The 27,966-nt window shown below is 34.7% G+C and overlaps 1 protein-coding gene and 1 pseudogene across 1 annotated transcript in view; both read right to left on the reverse strand.

The window, feature by feature from the left end:
- CCSER1 (coiled-coil serine rich protein 1) overlaps positions 1 to 27,966 on the reverse strand; it is a 1,330,597-nt gene that overhangs the window by 749,684 nt on the left and 552,947 nt on the right. The window lies entirely within an intron of this gene.
- On the reverse strand, positions 656 to 26,763 carry LOC110591345 (annotated as a pseudogene).

Below are 27,966 nucleotides of genomic sequence, written 5' to 3' on the forward strand. Positions count from 1 at the left end.
TCATGATCTGAGCCGAAGGCAGATGCTTAACCAACTGAGCCACCCAGGCGCCCCTGAACCTATACGTTCTGATATCAGAGCAACTGTCCTGGTTCCAAATTACCCAAGATGAATAATAGAAATAGTGACAAATAATCAGGAGAAAACTCAGTAAGGGAGGGGGAAGGAAGTGCTAAGAGTGAGGTCTTCGAGTCCAACAGGTTATGTGTAGAGACACTTTTTAAGTTGTCTATTATGGCAGAGAGTTATTAATTAATCCATTCATACTTTTTTCAACAAATACTTTTTAAGTGCCTACCATGTGCCAGTCACAGGGAATATAGTGTTCAAAGAAACAAGCTCCCAGTTGAGAACTGAGAGGACTAAGTTAACTAAAGCTTATTGGGTGTGGCAAGAGGAAGAAAATTAAGAAATAGAAATATGTAAGGTACAAAATTAAAAACCTCTGTCATTTACTAAGTGACTGACCTTTTTTTTGGTCATTTAATTATTTTGGATTTCTAGTATTTCTATATGACATGTGACAATTTTTTTTTCTTTCCTGTTTGTCTCTCTAATTGTGAACGAGAAACTATTAAAGTGGCCAAAGCTGTTTTCCTAGCCCCTGGAAGACTCAGGGATGTACCCACTTGCACTTTCCCACCTTGAGGAATCTTCAGAGTTTTGCAGCCATGAAGTTAGTATGAGGTTTCACAAGGGAAACAGTTGCAAACCATGCCTGAACTCTGTCATGTTCTGAATCACTTCAGGTTGTGCCAAGGCTGGTGCCTGTGACAAATTTATATCATTTTGACATGGGAACTCTCCAACCACAGGATAAGAATCCATTTCCCTGGCAAGAACATGGACGGATACCTTATGTCTCCTTGGGGCATCTACTGCCAACATTTCCTTGTAGAATTTGATGATGTCTTCCTTAGTAGGTGTCTTTAAATTAAAATTTAAATGTCTTCAAGCTACTTCTGTATTATCTCTGTCAAAATTGTATTGCTGGAAGATGATTTACCCCAATATTTAGCACACTCTGCAGATAGTTTCTTTGGTTTGTCTAGTCAATGAATTGCTAATGCTTGAATGTGTTTTTGAAAAGCCTCTTCTGTTATGTCCTCTATGGACTTCTCCATGGCTATTAAGAAAGCTTCCACTCTGCTTTCCATTCTAGGTAGTGAGGTGGCTTTTCTGATTGGATGATGAATCACAAGCCCTGCATGCCATTGGCTTGACATGGCCCACTGCAGATGATAAGCCCAGCTGCTCCTTGGTGCACAGGGTGTTGAAGAAGCAAGGCTCACAGATGATCTGGTAGAAGAGCTCTAGAAACATATTCTCTGAGATGCTTTGCATGTCTGTCTGGTGGTATATCTCGACGCCACAGTTATCGTGAACTTCATTCCTCTGCTGATAAACAAACCATCCTCTGAATATATGAAGCTAAACTTCTCCATACCGAACCAGCTGACTTGGAAGGAGAGGATTCATATGAGCATGTTCAATAACGATGTGTTCAACCATCTGCATAATTCCTAGTGTAGCCTGCTTTGTTATGTTTCCATGGAGAAGGGCTTTAGTGTGCAGCCATGGCAGGAGCTGAGGTATGAAGGCCTTAAGGGTGACATCATCCAGAGTTTCTTTTAATTCATCTTTAGTCCAGGCCACTTCAGTCATCAGCAAGGGGAGGTAGGACATGGTGTGCTGGTGAGGCTGTTCAACTTGGAAATTGTTAAAGCACATATATGCCTCCTTGATAATTTCAAATCTTTTTTCATTAATCTCAAAGGTAGCCATTTTCTCAATAATTTTCTTTAGCAAAATTGGCTGCTTGTCATCATAACCTTTCACTGAGAGATGCATCCCACAGATGGTATTTTGGAGGTCATAGCTCAAGCCTCTTAGTTCTGCTGCATATGCATATTTGTTGAGAGAGTCTGTGGGGATTTGAGGAACTCAAGGTACAAATAGGCCATGTTATGGTGCAAGGGGTCCACATAAGCAAATGGGCCAAAAAAGAAGTTGAGACAAGCCTCTGGCAAGAAAAACTTACCATCTTGTTTGAGCCAGAATTTGCTCATAGCTGTGTCCTTAATAAGAGAAGGGTATGGTGCCGCTTCCTTTTCTAATGATAAAAATCTCAAAATTCATAGGAATAAATTCATTCTTCATTGGAAGTTTAAATTTCCTATTCAGGTCAGCATTTTGCCATTTCTTTTTTTTTTTTTAAGATTTTATTTATTTATTTGAGACAGAGAGAATGAGAGACAGACAGCATGAGAGGGAGGAGGGTCAGAGGGAGAAGCAGACTCCCTGCCAAGCAGGGAGCCCGATGCGGGACCCGATCCCGGGACTCCAGGATCATGACCTGAGCCGAAGGCAGTCGCTTAACCAACTGAGCCACCCAGGCGCCCCAGCATTTTGCCATTTCTTAATGACTTTGTCTGGTACAGCTTCTTGCTTGTACTGGGTTCTATACCACTCTTCTGTGCAATCGGTTTTTCCTTCAAGACTTGGAAGCTATTGCAACCCACATATTTTCTGGTCTGAGTTTATCCAGAACCATCTCTATTAAGGCAGGTCTAAATTATTCCAGTAAATATTCAGCTGTGAGCACTTCTAGGCAATAATAATGCAATATTCCTGCAATCTTAGAAGTGTAGCTCATGGCCTCTCTTTACCTTTAAACCAAAACACAACAGCATTCAAGCCCTAGAACTCTTGGAAAACCCATTCTTAAGGTCCTTCTGCACATAACGTCTGAATGTGTTGAAATGTACAAAATTATATCTTCAACAAGCAATAATCCTACCTTAATCAAGTCTACATTAATGATTAAAAAAAAAAACAAAAAAATGCCACATAAAACCTGGAGGCTCTTTCCTTCTGCCCACCACCAAGAATATCTACTCAGCCCTTTGAGATCTGATAACAGACTTCCAGGACCTTCATGGCTAATGAGATGACTAAGATAATGGCCAGGATTTGATTTGTAGTATTTCTGAAGGTCAGGTATGGGAAATGTCACATAAAGATTCCTAATATCCTTCATGGGTACTATTTTGTAAAGTTGTTTAAGATGTTCTTCTTGGAAAGGGTGTTTAGGAAACTCTGGCAATGGTACATTTTTGTTCTCAACTTCAGAAAATTACTTTACCATCAGATTAGTCAAGTCTTCTAAAGATTCACACAAATAGCCATTAAGTTAGGTGAATAATAAGTAGAGTGGAATTTCAGTAGCTCTTGCCTTACATCAATGTCTTCTTGGTTTGGTTTAGTTTCTAAAATATATTTGTTACCTGTCCCAAATTTGCTGAAGGGATTCCCCATAGCTTTTCCAAATGAAAGAGTCTCCAGGCATCATTCATCACAGTCTTCTCATGTTCTGAATCAACCTCATTCATCTCTCTATCTTTGCAACTCTCACCAAACAAGGGGCACAGGAAAAATTGTGCAAACTAGACTACCAATTCATTATAAAAGGCTATAATTCAGGAAGAGCCAGATCGGAAGGATGCACAGGGCAAGGTAGGTGGGAAGTCATACAGAGGCCACTCCTCCCAAACCTCCATGTTTTCACCAACCTGGCAGTTTTTGACCTTTCTGAAATTCCTTAATATCTGAGTACTTCAGTTTCCTCACACGAAAAATGAGAAGAATATTGCTGCTTAATTTATATGGTTGCTATAAACATTAAAATGAGTGATGAAGACTAATATGTGTTAATATATGTAAATCATTTAGAAGGACTGCCTGACTTCAAATCACTCAATAAATATTAGTATTAACATTTCATAAATGTTGGATGTTATGATGATGAGTCATGTTTCCTATTAATATGAAAGCATATTACCAAAGTTTATTCAAGGTACAGTTAGCTCTTAACAGGTATTACTAATTAGATCTACTAACCGGAGCAAGTATTTTCAAACAGGGGTTTCTGTTCAAAACAAGGTCAACTGGAGCTCTGAAAATTTTCCTAACATTCTTATTTAATTTTCTATTATCTTTGAGATAACTTTCAAGTAATCCACTTCTCTTAATAAGACTAACATGACACATTCTTCTGCTCAGCAGCATGTCTCTTGGGTCTTAGAAACTATAAGGAGATCTACCAGTTCTGTCAAAAACGAGTGCTAGAAAAATACTAAGGACATACAACAGAAAACCTATCTCCTTGATTTCAGGAGAATTGAACTGAAATTAGAAAGTGACATTGTTTCACTTCATACAATATTTTAAATTATTATATTAAAAAATTACTTGAGGAGCACCTGGGTGGCTCAGTCAGTTGAGTGACCAATTCTTGGTTTTGGCTCGGGTCCTGATCTCAGCGTGGTGAAATCGAGCCCCAGGATCTCCACGCTCAGTGTGGGGTCTGCTTGGGATTCTCTCCCTCCCCCTGCTCGTGGGCTTTCTCTCTCTCTAAAATAAATAAATAAAATCTTCTAAAAAATTATTTGAAACACCACATTTACTATCAGAGGCACTTCTGACACTTCGGAATGCACTTCTCTAGCCTAATCCCCATACCTTACACATGAATATACTGAATTAGATACTGTGTAAATTACTTTCTCAAGACCATGCAGCTAGATAATGGAGGAATCTGTACCAAAAGCCCTTCTCCTGACTGTTGTTCAAGCATAGAACCAACTCATCATCACATACAGTGGCAACTAGCCACCACAGTTATAGCTGATCCCAGATTGGAAGACATTTTACTCAGGGACAGTTTCACTACACCTCTACCTACAAAGGCCAGACTTTATAAAAGAAATACTCTGCACAGAATATCCAACCTCATTTTCTCTAAAAAAAAACCAAAAAAACAAAAACCAAACTATGAAATGATAGGTAAAAATTCATAAATGAAAATAACAATTTTAAATGTTATCCATACATTAAAATATGCCTATTTGCAGTTAACCCATTACAAATATTCTGTATCAATTTTAAGATGTACATATTTATAATTAACTTCTTAAGGGAGAAGTTCACATGTGTGTTATAGTAGTAATGAGCTTCAAAATGGAAACTGCTACATTTTTAAAACACCAAATTATAATGAAGATAGAATAAACCCCACCATCCTGAAAAATATTTTTTCTTACTAAGGAACTACATTTGTAGTTCCAAAATTGTTTCTCCATGTGCTACATTTAACAACCTTATCTCCTTGACAGTAAAATTATCTCCAGAACAATAATCTACATTGCAAAACTATTTGTAACTGAATGGAATAATAAATGTTGTTTCATTGGGCACCTCACAAATTTGAAGAAGAGTTAACAAAAAATAATTATTATTATGTTTTGACATTTTGAGAAGATACTCTAGCTCTCTTTGGAGAGCAAACAGGCTGTGTTTTTCACTTGATCTCAAGTACTCAATTCATCATTCTCAGATGATCTCTAAATAAAAATACAGAGTTGGTTAATTCAATTCTAGTCTTCAAGGTGCTGAAGAGTTATTATTATAAAATGAATCATTTTTCTTTGTTAAATCAATTATAGAAGAACTCAAATAGAAAGGGATCTTGCCAATAAGTAATCTGGGCAGAGTTCAGAAGCTATACATTTCATTTAAAGCATTGATTAGCAATTTGTAATTTTTAAACTTAAATTCACAAAGTCTTCTTTGATTCTGTAATAGTTGTACATATTTAAGGCTGAGAATTTTACTCTTACATACAGGTCCTATCAATGGATTTTTTGGAGTAAGAGTAGTTGAGATTAATGAGCTTATTATAATTCATTAGAAAGTGGTATGTGGATGACTGCCTACTTTAATTAGTTTTATTACTGTAGGAAATTGTTTCATACGCCAGGCTCATCACCAAGCATGCCTGGAAAACATTAGAGCAGTAATCAGACTTGATATGAGGTACCTTTCATTAGGCAGTATGGCTAATGGCACTTATAATGAACAAGGAGGGTATTAAAAAGACGGACATGACAGCATCTTGCAAAAAGGAATTTATCAGATCAACTGTTTTTGTGAAGCAGAATGCAAAGTATAGTACTTCAAAATACTGTTGTGGCATACAGGGTGCAAGATTCATAATTATGGCAAAAGATTTAAGTATCTCAGGTTCATCTAGTAAAACTCAATACAAATTTTCTATGATTCATATGTTATTAGAAAATGTTAGTAATCAGATCTTCTAACAAAGTAATCCTTCAAATGATATTTCTTTTGAAATAAAACACCTATGACTTTGAGCAAATAAAAAAAATCAAGTCACAATCTGAAAGAAGCAAATACAAGTATAAAACATATTTCAGAATAGAGGTAAATGAAAAATTATAAACATATTCCATAGGAACTGACTGGGTTCTTTTATAAGTTCAGACTTATAAAAAATATTTTTTAAATGTTCTTAATAATTTTTTACCTATGTTCAAAATTAACCTTATAAACATTTCATATTTAAGATTTTGGCCTTATATAAGTATTAGAAGTTACACCTCAAAAATTAACTAGAAAAAAAAGGAAATTCTATGCACCTCTAGTTCACTCCTAAGACACTCATACCATTCATAACTTACCAATTTTATTTTATCATACCTTGTTAAGTAGTGTTTAGGAAGCACAATTCTCATTTCACTGATGAAGAAATGAACATTATTATGTTTTTTTACATATACTGAGAGCATCCTGAAGTTTCTGACTACCCACACTAACCTTTACTTTTATGAGTACATTCTTCCAATATTTAGAATTATTCCTCCAAATATGTGAGCTATATCCTCAAGACATTCTAATTTCTCTTCTGCTATTACAGAAAAGATGTTATCGTAATTTCAGGCAGAGAACTGCAATTTCTGGCCCCTCCTCTAACATATTTTGTTTTTACGGGAAATATTCTAATTACAAAGCATTATAGTTCAATGAGCTATCAATTAGCAACGAATGCAGAAAATATCAGAAACCGCTCTTCCATTCAACAGAGATTATCATCTATGTCAGATAAAGTCTAACTTTAAAAACATTGTGAATAAGGTGGAAAGACATTTAACTGTACCCTTCTTTTGCTGAGTAGTCTTGTTAAAACAACAACAAGCAAACCTAACCATCATCACTAACAGTAACAGACACCACATGCACCTCAGATCTAAATCTCAACAAGTATTTTTAGTGTCCTAAAAAAAGTTGCTTGCCTATGGTTTACCAGTACTTTTCAAAATTACAGTGTAAGTACCCTGATTTCCTATTCTATGACATTGATTCAGCATACACGTCTGTCATCTATTGCTTTTATTAAAATCAAAAAGCACCATAAAATTAAACAATACATATGCTGCAAATTAAGATCACGAGTATTAGAAACGATGGCCATTCTGTATGCATTTTAAAAAAGATTACTCTTTTTGGATTACATTCCACTTTGTCTGCAGTACAGATTACCGATTAGTGAGTAGAGTGGATATAAAAACTCAGGAGGAAAAAGAACATTTTTCTTTTTGGGTCATAAAAGGAAAGGATCTTCACAAGAAAAGACACTTGATAGATAAAATCATTTTTTAACACAATACGAAAAGCCTACTTTTCTTTAAGAGGAAATCAATTTTAACAGACAAGTATCAGTAATTCTGCCAGGATGTTCTTGAGATTAGAGAATGATTTGAGGCTTCATTTTATCTGCTGCACCACAACTCAAATGTTTGAAAACTACAATAACTTAAACCTAAGCACAGAAACACTTTTAAGTAAAAAAAGCAGTCTGGTGATTGATTGATCTGCCATAAAAAATATATATACATATATATATATATATATATGTGTGTGTGTGTGTATATTATATATAAATATACATATATATTTCCTTTTCAATTTTCCAAAGACAGTGAAATATTTTCATTTTGTTCCCGTAGTGAGTGTAAGTTATACTTGACATTTTATGTGAGAAATTTTGCTTTTTAGCATACATAAAAGTCATCAATAAATAATAAACATATATCTGGTAAGTCACCCATTGTCCATTAAAATTGGTCTTAATTTTAATAATGAATAGTAATTAATATGAAGTCTGCTATATATTTACTCTCACATTTTTATGAAACCACTGTGAACTTTAATAAATAATATATTGATTTGAAAACAAAACTCTAATAATAATCCTCATTGTCTCCCTAAAACAGTATCTTTGAAAAATAATGCTAGGAAAATCTCTAAGAAATAATGGAATGTATTTATAATTTAGTATTTTATTTGTATGTTATATACTTTCTGAAGATCATTTCCTTTTTTTTAATTACAAAAATGTTATTAACAATTTTGCTTTGAGACCAAATGTTCTGAGTGAAAAGACAATATAGAACTAACTACCACTTATGAGTAGAAATATGTAATTTCTTGTCTTAGTCTCATTGCACCTGGGATTTAGACAAAGATCAAAACTTGGGTGTCCCTATAGGCAAAATTTATACTGATTATATGTTTTAGCTCCTGCCCGCTGCCAGTGGTAATGACACCTAAGAATCCCTCTACGGCACCAATTTAATTTACAACAATGTAGAAACAGAAACCAGAAGATACATCACACAAAGCTATGTATAAAAAGAAAAACAAGTATTATCTGCTGAGGTTCCAAGTGAAACTCAAATTCCATGCCAATATCAGGATCTGTAAAATTGGCACAAAACTGAAAGCCTTCAAATTAACTAAAGCACCACATCCATTATGGCCCAACACAGCAGATTTGGAAGTTCCACATTCAAAATAGTGCCTAACTTTTATGAAAATGCCAATTTTGTTCTACTTCTTTGTTTCTTTTTGTTTTTGTTTTTTGGGGTATAGTTGACACACAATGTTACATCAGTTTCAGGTGTACAACATAGTGATTCTACAAGTTTATACATTATGCTGTGTTCACCGCAAGTGTAGCTGCCATCCATCACCTACAACACTATTACAGTATCGTTGACTGCAGTCCTTATGCTGTGTTTTTAATTCCAGTGACTTATTCATTCCATAACTTGAAAGCTGTGTGTCCCATGACTGCTTACCCATATTGCCTATCTCCCCACCTCCCTCCCCTCTGGTAACCATTAGTTTGTTTTCTGTATTTATAGGTGTGTTTGTTTATTTGTTTGTTTTTTAATTACACATGAGTGAAATCATATGGTATTTATCTTTCTCTGTTTGTCTTATGTCACTTAGCGTGATACACTCTAGGTCCATCCATGTTGTCACAAATGGCAAGATCTTATCCTTTTTTATGACTGCATAACATTCCATATATATATAGGATAGGAATATATATATTGGATATATATGGTCATATATATATATATATATATATTTCACCTCTTCCTTATCCATTTGTCTATTGATAGCTACTTAAGTTGCTTTCATATCTTGGCTATTGTAGACACTGCTGCAATAAACAGAGAGGTGTGAATATCTTTATAAATTAGTGTTTTTGTTTCTTTGGATAAATAATAGCAGACAATGGAAGACGTTACATAATGATAAAGGGATCAATCCAACAAGATTGATACAATAATCATAATGGTATGAAACTAGAAATAAATTACAAGAAAAAAACAGGAAAAAGCACAAATATGTGGAGGCTAAACAACATGATGCAAAACAATTGATGGGTCAACAAAGCAATCAAAGAAGAAATTAAAAACACACAAACAAACATGGAGATAAATGAAAATGAAAACACAACCATCCAAAATCTTTGGGACACAAAGAAAGCAGTTCTAAGAGGAAAATATATAGTGATACAGGCTTACCTCACGAAACAAGAAAAAGCTCAAATAAACAATCTAACCCTAAACCTAAAGGAACTAGAAAAGAGGAACAAACAAAGCCCAAGGTGAGTAGAAGGAAGGAAATAATAAAGATCAGAGCTGAAATAAATGACATAGAAACTAAAAATCAATAGAAAAGAATCAATGATACCAAGAGATGGTTCTTTGAAAAGATAAACAAAATTGATAAACCCTTTGCCAGATTCATCAGGAAAAAAAAAAGAGAGAGAGATCAAAAAGAAAAGCACCCAAATAAAATCAGAAACGAGAGAGAAGTAACAACTGATACCACAGAAATTAAGGGATTATAAGGGAATACTACAAAAAAATTATATGCACAAACTGGACAACCTAGAACTAGAAGGAATAAATTCCTAAAACCATACAATCTTCCAAAACTGAATTAAAAAGAAATAGTCTAAACAGACCAATTACTAGTAATAGAAGTGAACTGGTCATCAAAAAACTACAAAAAGATAAAAGTCCAGAACCAGATGGATTCACAGATGAATTCCACCAAACATTTAAACAAGAGTTAATAATTATTCTCTACTTCTTTGTTTCTTATTGCTTGACATTTTCTAAAGATAATCATTTTATTTGGTAAAAAGGTTTTAACACCATCTCTCTAGTTAGGAAGAAAAGAAAGAATAGGATGAACAAATAATATATTTTAATTTCTATCAAATCAACTATATATGTGTATGATGGTATAAATGAGTTAATAAAAAATATTTTCATTTAAAAACACCCGTTTCTGCATAAAAATTTGTTCACTCAATGTTACTTGAAGGGAAATAGATGATTATCAAATCATTAGTAAGAAAAATAACAATTATGTATAACAAATAATAAAAAATATTTTTTAATTCTTTAAACATGTGGATTACAGGGCACCTAGGTGGCTCAGTCAGTTAAGCGTCTGCCTTTGGCTCAAGTCATGATCCCAGGGTTCTGGGATGGAGCCCCACATCAGACTCCCTGCTCGGCAGGGAGCCTGCTTTTCCTTTTCCCTCTGCCCCTCGCCCCGCCCCCCCCATGCTCTCTCTTGTACACGCCCTCTCTCTCAAATAAATAAATAAAATCTTTTAAAAAAATAAAACACATTTGGATTAAAAATTTAATAAATCAAACTAATAGCCTTAGACATATTTGATAAACAAATATCATTTGAAATGAATAGCTCATACATTAATTATAATGAAGAGATTTTATTTTAAAGATAAGAATGTTATGGTCCGAATGGTTGTATTCCCTCCAAATTCATATGTTGAAGTCCTAACCACAAATATGATGGTATTTGGAGGTGGGGCCATTGGGAGGTAATTAGAGTTAGCTGAGGTCATGAGGCTGGGGTCCTCAGAATGACATTAGTGTCCTTCTAAGAAGAAGCAGAAAAACCAACACACACACACACACACACACACACACACACACACACACCCCACACACATACACTGCCTGCCTCGTGAGCTCTCAAGCGCTCTCTCTCTCTCTCTCTCCCTCCCTTACACCTTCGCTTCCTCCCTCTCTATCTGCCCTGTGAGATCACAATGAAAAGGAGACTGCCTGCAAGCCAGGAAAAGACCCTCACAAGGAACCAAATTTGCTGGTACCTTGCTCTTGGACTTCCTAGCCTCCAAACTGTGAGAAATAAGGATCTGTTGTTTAAGCCACGCAGTCTGTGGTATTTAGTTATAGCAGCCAGAGCGAAGATAAGAAACAACAGGGGTGAATTAGGATAAAATATTAGCAGCATATAAGTACTTTAAAATTATAGCTATATAAAATGTTGAGTAACCAATAATGAATTAAAAATCTCATAGCTATATTTATGATAGAAAAAGTAGTCCCACAAAAAAAAATTTCTGTATTTGCAGGATAATCATAAGGTTCTGAATGGATTTTAAAAAAAGCAAACTCTTGCCTCTAGCATTTTTTTTTCTTATGAAACAGATGAAAAACATCAAAACGGCTATCTCCCTAACTCCAGAGATAGATTTCATTTGCATTATCATTCAAATGACTTGTTTAATTCAGACTTATAATAAACTATTGAGCAAAACATTTTATTTGACTATGTCAAAAATTCAATTTCCTTGTCTTTGCATGTGGTTATGCTTTTTGAGTGTGTACACCTGTGAAAAAGAAAAAGCTTGTGAGACAGAAAAAGTGAAACAATTGAGTATGAGAAAAGAAGAGAGGGCACCAGTGAAAGAGATTTGGAGAGAGGCAGCAGAGGATGAGAGAATGAGAGAAAGAAAAAGGGAAGACGGTGGCTACTACAGTGGATGGTAACCCACCCAGCACATTAAAGGATAACACATAAATAATAGTTAATATAAGGAATATAACTTGCATTGAGGTTTTCCCTTAATATCTGAGGGTAATATTAAGAAACTGAAGATTTTGTTTGATAAAGCATTCTTTGATATATATCTTATTTTGAAATATTGTTCTAAATGACCCAGTCTAAAAATGATAATCCTTACATGCCCTAATTTTTCTTTTTTTAATTGCAGCTTTTAAGTTTTCACTCCCATATTTGGTGGCAAACCTTTATTGAATGCTGTATTAATTATCTGTAGCTGTGTAAAAAATTAAATGGAACAAATATCTGTCATCTCAGGAATCTGGGTGTTGTTCATCTGGGTGTTGTGGCTTAGGTCTATTGAGGTTGTAATCAAGATGTAAGAAGGGCTATAGCCTTCTCCAGTACAGACTGACTTAAGATAAAAGATCCTTTACCAAGCTCACTCATGTGGGTGTCCTCATAGATCTGCCTCATGACATGGAAGCTTCTCCCTGGGCAAGTGATCCAAGAGAAAGTGCAATACAGTGTCCAAGAAAGGTTAACCTGTATAAGAATGATTTAATATATCATACAGCTTTGTAAAAAGCATATTTTTTACAGTAATCTAGTTAATGAGACCCACAAAGACATTCACAAACTAGCAGCCTTTTGAGCTCACTGAGATAGGACAATAATTTGCTTTAGTTCAGCATCAGCAAACTGGAATCAACTGATCCCTAGGGAGAAAAGAGAACATAGACAATTTTCAAAGCAGAAGAACTAACTGTTTAAACCTATGGCATTACTTAGATCATTAAAGAAATGGCAAATTTAAAATTCACATACAATCATATTATGATGCCTTCCACTGGGGAAAAAAAAAGAAAGAAAAAAAAATCACAAAGATTTGTTCTATATTTGCATTTTGCTTCTTCTGAAATTGTGAATGCTTCCACTATGGCTAAATTATTTTCAGATTAGTTTATTGTACTGTACTATATATATATTTGATATGTATTTATAAATATATAAATAGGAACATGGAAAAGTAGAAAAATGAATCTGCTGCATCACACCTTCCTCTAAATGTCCTCCTGTGAAATCAGTCCAGAAAGCTCTGTAGAGCAAATATGCTAATGTTAATACAGTGACTATCGTGTGCATTTTTAAAAATTTGAATGATGCCCAGAGCATCTGTTAGGTAGCTGGACACCATTCTCCAGTCAGATAAACAGCATCAACTTGTTCAGTAGTACAATTACATTCGACAGGTAATTCTTCTTAAGTTGAACTGAGTGCTAAAGTAGTGATAAATTGCTTTGACTCTCCTAAAGTACACAGGATAGATCACATCTCATATGAGCTCCAGTGCACAAAACTTAAGGGTACTTAGCTTCATCAATGTTTTATGTCTTTACACTGTCCCTACTTCTGTATCAGTGGAGAGAAAATAAGTATGAGTTACCGTCAGAATTTGTGAATACAGAGAAGAAATCCAGGGAAAAAAAAACAACTCCATGAAAATATATATGTGTATGTGTATGTGTGTGTATAAAATTAGGTTTTAATACTAGGTGACATCTATCACATAATAGCAAGGTCATTTTGATTATGATTTGCTTCATAGTCTTTGTATACAATGTATTACATATAGGTAATATATTCAAATAAATAGATTAGTTTTTGTTTAAGCATTCGGGTATTTCACTGCTCTTTACCTAGCTGTATCTAGTGTTACTTAATGCCCATGGTCCTAAAACTCTGAGTTGTAAATAAAAAAATTGCATAAAGAACATTGTACATGAACTGAGAAAACTATGTAAACAAGACTTTTAGCAAGTTATTTTCATAATAGGTATCCATCTGCATTAGACTCATCTGCTATGTTCAAATATGGGTAGACTGTTAAATTGAGATGGATGCATTCCATCTTTAGATTTTTGGCATACTACAAGGCCCCAGTTTTTCAACAATTTTTATTCTAAAAGTTGCTGTCTAGATTATTTTATTAAAATTTAATATATGTGTTCCCTTTTCTTCTTCCAATGCCTTCAATGACCCACCTACCCCTTGGCTTCAACCACCACCTCTCATAGGAAGCCATGCAGCTAACAGTCCTAAATTACCTATATGTCCTCAGACAGATCATATTCACCTCCATACTTCAACCTTCTTTCTGCTCAGAATAGTCTTTCCGTATACCATCACAGTCTGACTTAGGCTTAAAAATTCAGCTCAAATATTACCCTCTCTGGGAAATCTGGAATTTCTTGGTCTAAATAAGATGTACTGTTTTTGTATTTACTTAAAAATATATTGTAATCCTTGTAAGTCTAGCCTATAATTATAGTTTGGTTTTGTTTTTTCCTCCCCCATTCCTCATTAGACTGCAATTTCTTGGAGAAAAGAAATCATGGCTTAATTGTATTTGCAACCCTGACTATAGTGGGATGACTGGCAGAGAGTATTAGAAATAAAACAAAACAAACAAACAAAAATACTGTACAAGTAGGAAAAATGGAAAGAGGGGATGACTCTCCTTCAATCTCTGTATCCCAGATCCTAACAGAGTACAGAGCAATCCTAAACAGGTCTTAAGCTATGTTTCTTAATCACCAAAGTGCTGGAATGAGTGATCCTTGGGTAAAATATCTGTGTACCAGGTGTTCATAGGTCAAGTAAGGTTTAAAGGAAAATAATATTAGAATGCCCCTTAGGGAAACAGGTAAGAAATTTCTCTCTCTCTCTGTTGAAAATCTGCATATGTATGCATTGCTAATAGGTATATTAGGATTTTATGCAGTAATTAGAATCCTCTAAGGAGACCAAAGGCTATTTAAGAAGCCATTTTTGTTAAAAACAGGTTTCCCAAATGGCTTGTACAGGTTGTTAAATACTAAGCCAATTTAGGTTTGATATAGCAACGCCTCTGAGAACATAGAAGAGAGTTAATTAAGTGTTAGTGACCTGTTTGCTAAGAATTATGTTCCTGATGGGAAGGAAACTTGGACGGAGGCATTTTACAGAGACTGCTGCAGCCACACTGAGTTGTCATGTTTTTTTTTCTCTACTTTTCATTTGGGAAAAGAAAGGTGCGTAGGCCACCAAAGGAGAATGAGAACAGTAACATTCTTTATGGAATAAAGAAAAATCATTTTGTATATACAAAATGATTGGTTGGTTTATTAAGGAATATATACTGGTTAACAGTACAATGTCTTCATTAAAGTATTTGGAAATGACACAGTCCAGCAGAAAAGAGACTATGACCTGATACTAATATTCAAGTTATAAGGAAATCACAGTTTAGAGATTTTTCAACTAATTCTCTAGTTGAGAAAAAATTTTGCAAATGGCAGAAATTAAATTATATTTTCTTTATCCTTCTTTCAAATAACTTAATAATAGTTTAAGTTGTACAGCTAATATTAGAATTAACATTTAAAATTGTATGCTTTTATTTTAATAAACACTTCAATTCTTACAGAGAAAATATTATGGTCTGCTACTCTGCTTTGCTTTCTGTTAAAATAAGCCTTGCCATTATGCTCCACACTGCCCATACTTTAGGTACCACCATCATTAAGTGACAATCGATGCCTCCATATGCATAAGGCACCTAAGAAAAATTAATTAGTATTTTCAGTGTGTTCCATAAATGCAGCTTTATTATTAGTGATGATGATGTTTACACTCAAAGACCAATACTGGGTTTTGTCCATAGCGGATGAACAGCTGTCTGGATTATAATTCTACTTATATTCTATTAATCAAAGTTAATCCTGTTAAAAACAAACAAAGACATACACCTTGTTTAGAGACATTATCTCTTGAAATACTTCTCATTTGGCTATTCAATAAATGTGTATTAAGTTCAAGTCTGCCCTCACTGATTATTACAGTCTATCTGGAATGTCAGACTTCACACAAATCCTAGAAGTATGGTGGGTGCTCTGAAAAAGAAGAATCAGGTGGTAGAAGGAACATGTTATCTGGTGAGCTAGGATAATTCAGTGTAATACTGAAATGTCTGTTTTCTCCTCATATATTTTTCCTCTTACTCTCATTCTAAGCAAGGAACTAGGCTTAATTTAAAGGAAAGTCTCTGTGAAACAGAGGCTCTTTATAAAATCCTAAACATCCTGAAAGGATACTAGAAAGTACCAGCAAAGTGAGAAAACATTTGAGGAATAGCAAGGAAGTGAGGGGGAGATTCTGACAGTAGACAGAAGAAAAGTTATATTGGTCTCATGAACAGGGGAGACTTAATTCTTGTTTCTGGCACCACTTGGGAAGGTGGCAAAGACTCAGAAAGGAAGAGCTATCTTGTTCAGTCTTAACCTAAGAGGCTACGTTCTAGGGAAAGAAGTTTTAATTTCTCCCAAGGTGCCACTGCTTTACCCCTAACTACCCATCAGACTGATATAACTTCAGATACCCAATAGTTGGATCTAAGCCCCAAGGAAAGTAACAATGCAACCTAGGGAACCCACTGTCAGAGAAAGGAAATAGAAGAGAAACAACCATAACTTGGAGTTTTTTGTCAAAATAAAACTGCTGGAGTAGATGTCAATTTGAACAACAGTAATAAAATTTAAGTGGGCTGAGGCTCAACTACAATCTCTCTAGAACTAAATAAATATATTGTAATAGAAAAGCAAAGGAAAAACATTTTTTTTCTGAGACCTGATTTAGTGACTAAAATATCAAGTAAAGGAAATAAATCAAAGCACAGAAAGAAGAAGAAAAAAAAAAAAAAAAAGAAAAACACCAGGAAAAAAAAAAAAGATGAGATTTAGAAAATAAATCAAAGAGACATAACTAGCAAATAATAGAATTTCCAGACTGAAGAAAAGAAGAGACCAAAGAAGAGAGAAAGTAACCATGTAATCACTTAAAAGAAGAAGATGAAGAAAAAAACCCTGAGCTCAAGAATGACTTATGTCTGCAGATTGGAAGAGCTTGCTGAGTTCCAGGCAGGGTTGATACAAAGGCATGCATATCTAAGGATTCACACATCTAATGAAATTATGCATTAAGAGGCTTGCAACATTAATCACCAAATGCATCAATAAATGTGGTTATCTCAGAATGGAAATATTTTAGATTATCTGACTACTCTTACTATATGATATTTATTATTCTATTGTTTTTTTTTTTTTTTTGTTTTACAAAAAAAAAAAAGTATTTCCTATGGCTGTTGTCACAAATTAACCATAAACTTGATGGATTAAAACAGAAATCTATCCTTTCACAGTTCTGGAGTCCAGATGTCCAAAATCAGTATCACTGGTCTGAAATCAAGGTGATGACAAGGCCATACTTTCTCTGGAGGCTATAGGCTCTAGGGGAGAACCCATTGCTTGCTTCTTTCAGGTTCTAGCTGACATTACTTGGCTTATAGCTGATTCACCCCAATCTCTTCCTCTGTTGTCACATTGCCTCCTCTTCTGTTGGTGTCAAATCTTTTTCTGCCTCTCTCTCATAATTATATTTGTACTTACATTTAGGATCCACTCAGATAAACTGGGATAATCTTCCCATCTCAAGATCATTAATTTCATCACATCTGCAGAGTCTTTTTCTCAAATAAGAAAACATTTACAGGTTGTAATCAGGACCGTGATATACTTTGGGAAGACATTTTTCAGCTTACTACAATATGCATCTTTTATAGTATAAAAAATGATAAGTTTACTTTTAGTATGAAATAATGAGTTTTGGGTTTTTACATAGGCACTATTATTGAAGTCATTAAAATTGTTTACAGAGGTGAGAGACATAATAAAATTTTTATTTTTAAATTCTACCTATTGTTACATTGTAGGGAACTGTTTTTATTGAAAGTAGGTGTACAAGAGTGTACTAGGTGGTCAGGTAGGAGGCTACTGACTGCAGCCCTGGATGAGCAAAGAGAATGATTCAGACTGGGGAGAAACCACAAGTAAATGTCCCATGTAATTAAAGATTACCCATTAAAACATTAAACATATGTAGGTAGTTTTTGAAATTACTCTTTATATTTTATATCCCCTACCGGAAAGAGAGCAGGGACTGGACTCAGGTCCCTTCAACCCTAACAGCAAAATCCAGCACTCCTTGGATAGCTGAAATTCCATGCAGTCTTGAGTAGCAAATCTTGTGCAAATGTGGAAGCAAGATGCTTAAGGACTACAAAGACCTCAGAAGACTGGACGGAACCAGTCTGTGCCAAGGTGGACCCCAGTGCTGACCTTTCATCGACTTTTCCCTCATTTATAATACTAAAAATCGTACCCAGGGGTGAAGATTTAACATGCTAATTAAAACCATGTGACACATGAAGAAGCATGACCTCTAGTCTACAGGCACCAACAGATCCCTACATGCCACTTCTACATGCTTAGATGTCACCCTTTTCCCTCTTAAGCCTCTTTAAAGCCCTCTCTGACCTCTCCTTGGAGTGTCAACCTGAGGATTCTTTCCTTTGTGCTCTCTCCCCTGTGCCGGAGCATACATGCCTATAAAAGTCTTGCCTGGAATTCCCCTTTGGCCTCTAGTCTATTTCTATTGCTTGGAAAGCCCAAGGGCCCAGGTCAGTAACATAGCCTTCTAGAAAATTATTTGACTGTAACTTGACCATTTCTTTTCCCTTTTTAAATTAAATTTTGTTTCTTTGAATTGGCTTTATATATTTATTTGCAGAGAATTGAAATTTTTACTATTTCTCTTCATAGAGAACATATGGTGTTCTCTACGCATATTTTTATCATGTAATAGAGATTTTACCTTTTTTTCCTATAGAGGTCTCATGCATTCTTTGCCAGGCTAATTAATTCTTTCTTTTTCCTTTTTTAAAAAGTGAAGTATAGGTGATATATAATATGATATTAGTCAGGTGTACAACATAGTGATTCAAGAATTATATACATTACTCATACATTCATTACTCATTATACCTCAGTAAGTGTAGTTATCATACAAAGTTATTACAATATTATTGACTATAAAAAAGCAAACAAACAAAAAACTGTATTATTGACTATATTCCCTATTCTGTAATTTTTATCCCTATTGACTAACTAACTGGAAGTTTGTACTTTTTAATTCCTTCATCTATTTCACCACTCCCTCTCTTTCTCTGGCAACTGCTAGTTTGTTCTCTGTATTTATGAGTCTATTTCTGTTGGTTTGTTCATTTGTTTTATTTGTTTTAGATTCCACATATAAGTGAAATCATATGGTATTTGTCCATTTCTTGATTATTCTTGGTCATGCTGGTCAGCCTTCTTATGAAATGACTGGTACTTTTGTGTCTTCTCTTGGTGTGAGCCATCTCTTCTCACTTTGCTTACAAGAGTTTAAAATTCACTTCCTCACTAATCTGATATTCTTACCAAGACCTGGAAGGAAAAATCAGTGAGCCCATTGTTTTAATTCTGCTATTTAATGATGCCTAAAGTCAAGGCACTGCTTTTAAAGAAGCTCTGCATTAGATTCCTTTCCAACTCAGTTCCAATTTGGATAATGTTTATAGATATTGAGTCATAAAAATACCCCTCCTCAGATGCAACAGACAAAATCAGTGCATTATTGTCATTATTGTTTTAAATTATCTTTCTTGAAGACACTGACATTTAGATAGTTGATTAGTTGGAAATTACACATACTCATCTGATAACTAGGGAGCCAGAAGACTGGAAGTAGTAGGTCATAATTATATTTATTCATCGGTTGATCCTTTTTCTAGTCATAAAATTTGACCTTCCCATTGATGGCTAAAAGCTGTGTTTTCTCCATTCATCTGTGTATTTACTTGTTAAAAAAAAAAAAATACTTATCAGGCATGTATTAAATTCCAAACAGTGGGATCAGATAAAGATACAAAGATGAATAAGATAAAACTGCTGTTATCATTGACTCTACAATATTATTGTATAGACAATGATACATAAAATAAAGAATTAAGGTATAATTACATAACTGCTGTTGTAGACGAAACCATAAGATACTATACAAGTGTGTACGTGGAGAGTCAGAGTATGTACAGTCAGAAACAACAGCAGCGCCTACCATTTATTCAGCATCTACCATGTGACAGGGAATTGTGCTGGGGACTTGACGTGTGTCATTTTAATTTATTTTACAGATTCTTAAATTCTCTACATAAATTATGTATTATTTGTCATTTCATGTATTCAGATCCATCCAGCTAATTTTCTTTTTCCTTCAAGTGTCAGCTTACACACCACTTTTTTCAGGCCTTTCTGATTCAGAAATGAGATTAAGCACCCGCCACCCTTTACTGCCATGGTTCTCTGTCCTTCTCTGCTATCACACCATGAGTATTTGCTTACTGTTTGTATTCACCCAAAACCAGAATGTTTCATGAGGACAGAGTCCTTGTCTGCCTTATTTATTTTTATAACCTCAGACACAGAACTCATTCGTAAGTGAGTGAATACATAAACAAACTTACCTCCAGCCCATAACAAGAAACAGAACAAGGATTCAACCTAGATTTTTTTCTAAAACCCCTGTATTTTTTAATCAGTAGAATATTTTATTCCTTAATGGGATAGAACATTTCCATTTGTTTAGGCTAAATATTTTTCATAAATTGAAAGTACACTAGTTTTTTTTATGAGTTGGCTATTATCAATAACTTGTTAGCAACAAATCAGAAAAAATACATGCTCGATGTCTTAAATTAATTCAAAATAGTATTGTCAAGTTTACTTTTTTGTCATTCTTCAAATATAAATAAGTAATAATATTTTAATTTTATATCTATGATAGTAAATGCTGTAAAAGACCTAAAATGACACGATAAAAATTCAAATTATTGAAGAGTGCACATGTTTTTATGATAGGAAAACAGAAATGAGCTCATATCTGCCCCAACTAGATGTTAACGGTAAGATCTTATTAACAGTAGCATTAATTCACATGTTAAAAAAGAATAAAATTATGTACAGTCAGCATTCATATTGTAAGTGAACATAATATCTTAACTTGAATGTATTATAAAAATAATTTATTGTTTGAAATTATAGTCACTTTTCAACCCAGAGTGGCATATATTACCTTTCACTCATTCGTTCATTATACATCCTGCATGCCTTATTTCAAGTAGCCGATAATGGTTGCTTAAAAGACTATTTTAAACTTGGTACATTTTCTTCATAGGAAAACTAAAGAAATCCACAACTATAAAGTTTCTTAGTGAAATATTTATACTCCATCTATAATCTTTTACAATACTAAAACATGATAATTCTAAAGAAAATTCATATGATATTTAAGTAGTTTTATAGCTATTTTAACCGAGTGTACCTTTAAGTCAAACTTCTTATATTTTGTAAATTTTGTGAAATTAATAACTTTGCTCTTGATCTATTCATCCCTGCTTTTTTTTTACTAATACACACTTGTGGTTATGTGTAGTGGTGGTAGGGAGACTGTTGAAATAATTAAATCTGTTTTCTATATACAGATATAGGTTTTCTATTTCTGAATAGATATATGCATACCTCTATACACATTTAATTCATTTATATATGTAATACATATACACTTTTATATAAAATATATACATGTTTAGAAATCTTAGTATTTAATGTTTAAAAATGCTTATATCTCATAGCTACACTTTCCTAAGAAGTTTCAGAAATCTAAAAATTCAAGTTTTCTGCTTGACTTAAATTTAAAGGTAGTATCTGGACATTTTAAGAAAAAGCAATCACTAGTTATGACCATGAGATCAAGTTTACAGGAAAACTATAATTTTTCTATAAAATCAGCTTATATTAACAGTATTTTGTGCATATGAAAACACTAACATCATAGGGATTTATAAATCGTGGCACACGCTCTCCTCCGTCCTGAGAAATCTATAGCCTACCCCATCGCCCTCTCTCGTAGGAAGTTATACACACAAAGTAAAACATCAGAGTCCTTGCCAGTCCTATAGTTGTTTCTGAGAAATTTCTTATTTACAGGTTTTGTTTTATCATGTCAGGTAATTCTGTGATGCTAGCCACAGCTGAGTGTTGGTGGGTGGAAGAAGCTTGGAGCCAAAGCTGACCTTGGGCAGAAACAGGAGAGGAGCCTGCTAACGGGGGCACTAACTCTAGCATGTTCTATTAGATAGTAACTTGCCAATCAATAAAAAATTTCTCTGAACAGTTTGAATATCAAATCTCCCAAACGTTTGTAGAAGAGAAGATAACAGATATTAGATAGCAAAGAAGCGCAGTGAACAGATGACATGACATGATAGGAATTAATGGGACAATAAAAGCCCATCCTAAGTAGAAGTTACTGGTTAGAAACTAAGGAAAATCGAGAGAAGTTAAGATATAGCAGCAGAGAAAAGACAGATAAAGAAAAACAGCACAGAAGAGGAGTAAGAAACATGGCAGACCAATCTGGTGGCTGTTTGGTTATGTGACCATGAGAACCACAGTGAATACTTAAAAAGGAGGATGATTTTTCCAGTTCACCATGAGTTCTCTGCTGGAGTTGTCTTATACCATTTGCAAGAGCTGACTGTGCTCATCTTTTCCCAACTCCAAGCTCAGTGACTTGACTTGGTAGCTTGAAACTGGCATTGGCAAATGCTACAAATCAGTTATTTGTTTATTTTTTTTTGAAGAGTTGATTATTACACATTTACAGCACACCACTGAATCCAGCTATTTTGCTTCGGAAACTATTTCTTTTCCTCCTTAAACCCCTGTTTTATTTATAAAATAAACTCACTTTTGCTGAGGTAGCTTGAGTTGTTGTTTTTTTTTTTTCTCTTCCCCAACATCCTGAAAAAACTGGATGCAATTTTCTAGTTATCCTTTCTATTCAGTGAGATTTATTGAAAGTCTATTATTGATTAGACACTGTAGACAGTGCATTATGCACAACTGATTCTGAGATAAATAAGACAACATACTTGCCATCAGATCAATTATAGTCTAATGGAGAAATACATAAATTATTTTAATGTACTGTCACAGGTACTATAATTAAACTTATTTTGAGAGGTCCTTTTGAAAGAATAAGCATGAAAGAAAGATACAGGACACTACCTAGGAGGAAGTGTTGGTGTCTGGAAATATTACTAAGAGAATTTGATAGTTGGTCTTGGACTTGAAGGGTGGCTCAGCTTTGGTCATACAGATGGCTTAGGGAAAGGTAAAAGTTGTCTGAATATATATAAAAAAAATGTTTAAGAAAAAAGAGTTTGGAGGGATGATATAGAATGTTAATAGGAGATCATGACAAAATGGGAAAATTCAGACCCCATAGTCTGAAATATCATTAAATTCCCATTCCCTCCCAGCATTAAGTATTCAGTGTGCTTCTCATGGTCACATAACCTAACAGCCACCAGATTAGCCTGCCATGTTCTTTACTCTGCCTTACCATCACAATGAGACATGTGAACTACTCTGAATTTACTGTTTTAGTCATAAGCCAGTCTTTGGCCTATGTATTTGGAGTACCCCTTACAACTAGTTCCCTAATTAGCAACTTCATGTGGATTCTCTGCCATTTTTAATCTGGCACTTTTTTGCTCCCTCAGTTCCATGGATCAAGTGACCAAGATTCTGGAGCACTACCTAGGCTTTATTACTTATTTCTCAATCCCACTTTTTAAGAGTAAGAAAAAATAATAACAAACCATAATAAATCTTTTTATTAATGGAAATGATTTTTTAAAATGATGATAAAGGAAAAAAAGGTTACTCTCAAGTTACTTAAATTTTAATTTGGGTTTGAATCTGAACCTGATTTATTTTTAGTTTAATAATATATTCGTATCTCAGTGGAAAAAAAACACATGTAAGCATCCTCTGTGTTCCTTATTTCAACATTTTAACCTAAGGTTCTGCTACACTTTCAAGATGTTCTTAATGAAATTTAAGAAATACTTTTATTCAATAGGTACTTAATGAAAACCTAAAATATGCAAGGTGCTTTGCTAAGCATTTCAGAGGATATTGTATGTATATTTCTTGTCCTTTACCAGTTCAAAATTTGATATGAGAACTGGGAACATAATTTTTATATCTTTTCAATTTTTTTTTTTTTGGTTAAAGATTTATTTATTTATTTGAGAAAGAGAGAGCATGAATGGGCTGGGGGGGAGGAGCAGAGGGAGAAGGAGAGAGAGAATCCTCAAGCAGACTCCCCGCTGACAGTGGAGCCCAATGCAGCCCCATCCCAGGACCCTGAGATCATGAGCTGAGCTGAAATCAAGAGCAGACACTTAACCAACAGAGCCACCCAAGCACCCCATCTTTTCAATTTTTATAAAAAGAACTAAGAAAATTCATGTGTGTGTGTATCATAAGAATCTCAAAATTTAAAATAGAGGCTATTTCACACATGACATAAAGCTGTGAGTGATAACTGGATAATAATATTACATAATGTCATAAAACAAATTTATAGAGTGCTCAGAAAATTCGACAGAAATATCATATTAGCTGATACAGGAAACAAAGGCAAAAGAAAAAAATTAAATTCCCTTACTACTTACAGTCTATTGACAAGTCCTTGGGACAGGCAGAGTGACCTTCCTCTAAGAACTCAACTGCCTCAATGTTAACACTTTGCTAAGGGCAAAAGGCAATTTTAGTTTAACATTATCCTGACCTCCAGGATTCTATAAGTCTACTTTAACATATAAAAATTCCTTTGGAAACTTCCTTTATCTCTACCCCCCCCCCCGATATATGATAGCAATGATCCTCTATGCATATGGCCTACTGATATACATCTGAGGGGTCTCATGACTATGGTTTTATTACACAGTAATAAATGACCTTTTCCTAACAGCAGCTAGTCCCCTCAAGGTCCTGGAAATTTTGCCTCCAAATTCCTTAGAGACTTAAGCTATCCCTAAACCCCTCCCAACTTGAAAATATATAATCAATTGCTCCTCACAACCCCCAGTGCAGCTCTTTCTGCTCATGGGTTCTGTCCCCATTCTTTAATAAAACCAACTTTTTGCACTGAAGACATCCCAAGAATTCTTTTTTGACCCTTTGTTCCGAACCTCAACGTTTCCACATCATTAGCTAACTTCAATTAGGAAACTTAAAGTTGAAATGCAAAACAAAACAAAACTTAAATTGATTATTTTGATACATGCTATTCTTCAAGAATCATCCCAAAAAAACATTGATAAGTTGCTTGTATTTCTGTGTAGAGAAGTTGACTATAGAGACAAATGTTATGTTAATGACACCATTACAAAGTTATACAAACCATGGAGATGGTATTTGGCATTTGGGAAGAAAGTAAGCAATTTTATATTAAATATTATCTTAATGTATTTTAAAAGCTTGCTTTTAGGTAAAAGGAAAATATATTCTGAATAAAATGGGAAATATATTTTAGAAATGCAAATTTCACACTGCATAAGATTTAGTCAAAAAAACAAATATAGTTGGATCCCCCCCCCCACCCCCCGGTGTTTACCTTCATTAAGGTAACAGCCCTTTTATTCATAAATTACTTTAGGAGGTTCAAGTTGTTGTTTATTTCATTTCATACAAATCAGTTAATGGTGTTTGCATTGCTAATACTTCTCTTTCAAAGTCTGTTGATACCTCAGTTGTGTTTTCTTTCAAATTTAAGTAGGCAATTTGGCCATTTATGTGAGAATCCAGTACTAAACAGAATGTGTTCATTTTTCTTGTTTTTAAGATATCTGTAGAAGTGCAGACAACATAAGAGACAAGGCTTCTCCAGCTTTTCAGCATCTGCCAGAATAAGGTGCTAGTGAAATCAAGCTAATAGGTTTGAGTCATTTGAATCTAAATTTAACAAGTATTTACTGACTATTGTGTAAAATACACTGCTAGATGGGATGGCAAATTACAGAAAGAACACAGTAATGTGACATATGGGGATGGGATGTACAAGGGAGATATGGAAAAATAAACATACGCCAATAACTATACTAACAGTGGAATATGTTCTACAGGAAACAGAGATACGTGTGGAATAGACTGTTACTTGTTCACCACTATCCACTTCCTCTTCTACCTAGCAACACAGCCCTGATGTTATTTGGGATAGCAATGTTTCTGTTAGGTAAAAGCTAGATATGAACAGTGGAAGGAATGACCAGAGGCAGAGTCCCAAGTCCTTGAGGGAGGAATGATAGAGACAGGAGCTGGAGGCAGGGACAACAATTAATAGAGTCACACTAAAAGCCTGGGGGCAGAACATCCTGACCTTGTGGCTTCCAAGATCTTGGGGCTAACAGACCAAGAGCCACAGGTACAGAGCATGCCTTCTCCTCTTCCACCTTGACCCCAGGGTAACCCCTAGACTCATTTTAATGCATTTGCATTAAGGTGATAGCCCCCCACCCCATGGAGAAAGGCTGCCATGAATGTTCAGGTACAATGTTCGGAGGGTCAAAAACTCCCCTTCACAACCAGTGGAGGAGTCTCTAAAATTGTTGGAAGCGGCCTCCATTAGAGACCACCCCACTGTACATCACAGCTCCTCCCAGTCCACAGAGACATGACAAATATCCAATCGCAAAACAACCTAGGAGCCACTTCCACCTCAGGAAACCTGGCTGCTCTCCCACCTTGAGAGTGTACTTTTGCTTTAAGAAACTGCCTTGTGCTTGCTAGTTACCTTCTGGCTGTCTTTATTCAAGTGAAGATCCCCACCTAAATCTTCCTCTGGGAATCCAAGGACTGAGACCTCCATTCCCACAACGCAGGTTCTCCCACCCGTAACATTTCTAATTAAAAAATTACATTTTTCCAGCTTTCTTTTCAGTGAGGTTGGCCAATGACACATGAGCAGAAGTGTTGTGTGGTGTTTCCAGAGTGGCTCCTTATTATGAAGTCAACTCAACTAGTAAGAATGTCTCTTTTTCCTCCCCATTTCCTCCCTACTACTATCTGAAACACTGTTGTGAAGACGCAATGCCACTAGACTCTGAAGTAGCCTTTGATACAGTAGGTGGAGATAAGGAAAGCAGAACAGAATGATAAAATAGGAGTCAGGGCCCCACACAACTTCCACGAGCAGCCTTATTTACCCCGTCTGTGCTGCCACCTCCAGATCTATTTTACGTGTAAGAATAAATACAATAGAATTTAAATCACCGTTACTCTGTTTTCTTTTTTTGTTTTGTTTTGTTTTTTCAGCTGAACACCATTTCTAACTAAAACCAAGTACCAAAAATGTTACCAAGATTTTCAAGTCAGAAAAATATTAGAGGATACACAAGAGAGTGTTAAATAACCTCACTAAATGGGTTACGTCAAATTAAAGCACTCAACTCTGTTTTTTTTCTGGACTACAGGTTGCATCTTGAATTATACACAATTGTCTGGCTAATTCTAGGTAAAATGTATTAATTGGACAAAGACAAGGGCTAGATTAAATTTATGGCCACTCACAGGATGTTTTGGTTAGATAATTCAGTATCATAGAAAATTATGTTATGATTTCTGTTAAGATAAAATATGATAAACACTCCTCTGCATATCATATACACACACATATGCATTTAAATATGAGCATATCATATACATATAAACATATGTATTAAAATAAAATACAACATAAAATAGCAATATCTCTTTCATTTAACAAATATTTATTAAATAAATAAATTCTGTGCCAGTCATTGTTGCATGAACTGAGGAAACAATGGGGAATAGGTCCCTATCCATGCTGAGCTTCTATTTTGCTAAGCAAAATTGATTTTAATTACACATATAAAATGCCATGCCAGGTGACAAGAGTTTTGTGCTATGAAAAATAATAGATGCCTTGAAGAAAAACAAAGCAGGAAAAGGAGCTGCAATATGAAAGCTTTTTTAGGAAGAGTTGTGGAACGCTCTTCTGATGAGCTAACTGAGGTACAGATTCTTAAGTCCAATGACAGAATGAGCCATA

Source organism: Neomonachus schauinslandi, chromosome 2, assembly GCF_002201575.2.
Source record: "Neomonachus schauinslandi chromosome 2, ASM220157v2, whole genome shotgun sequence".
Lineage (NCBI taxonomy): Eukaryota > Metazoa > Chordata > Mammalia > Carnivora > Phocidae > Neomonachus > Neomonachus schauinslandi.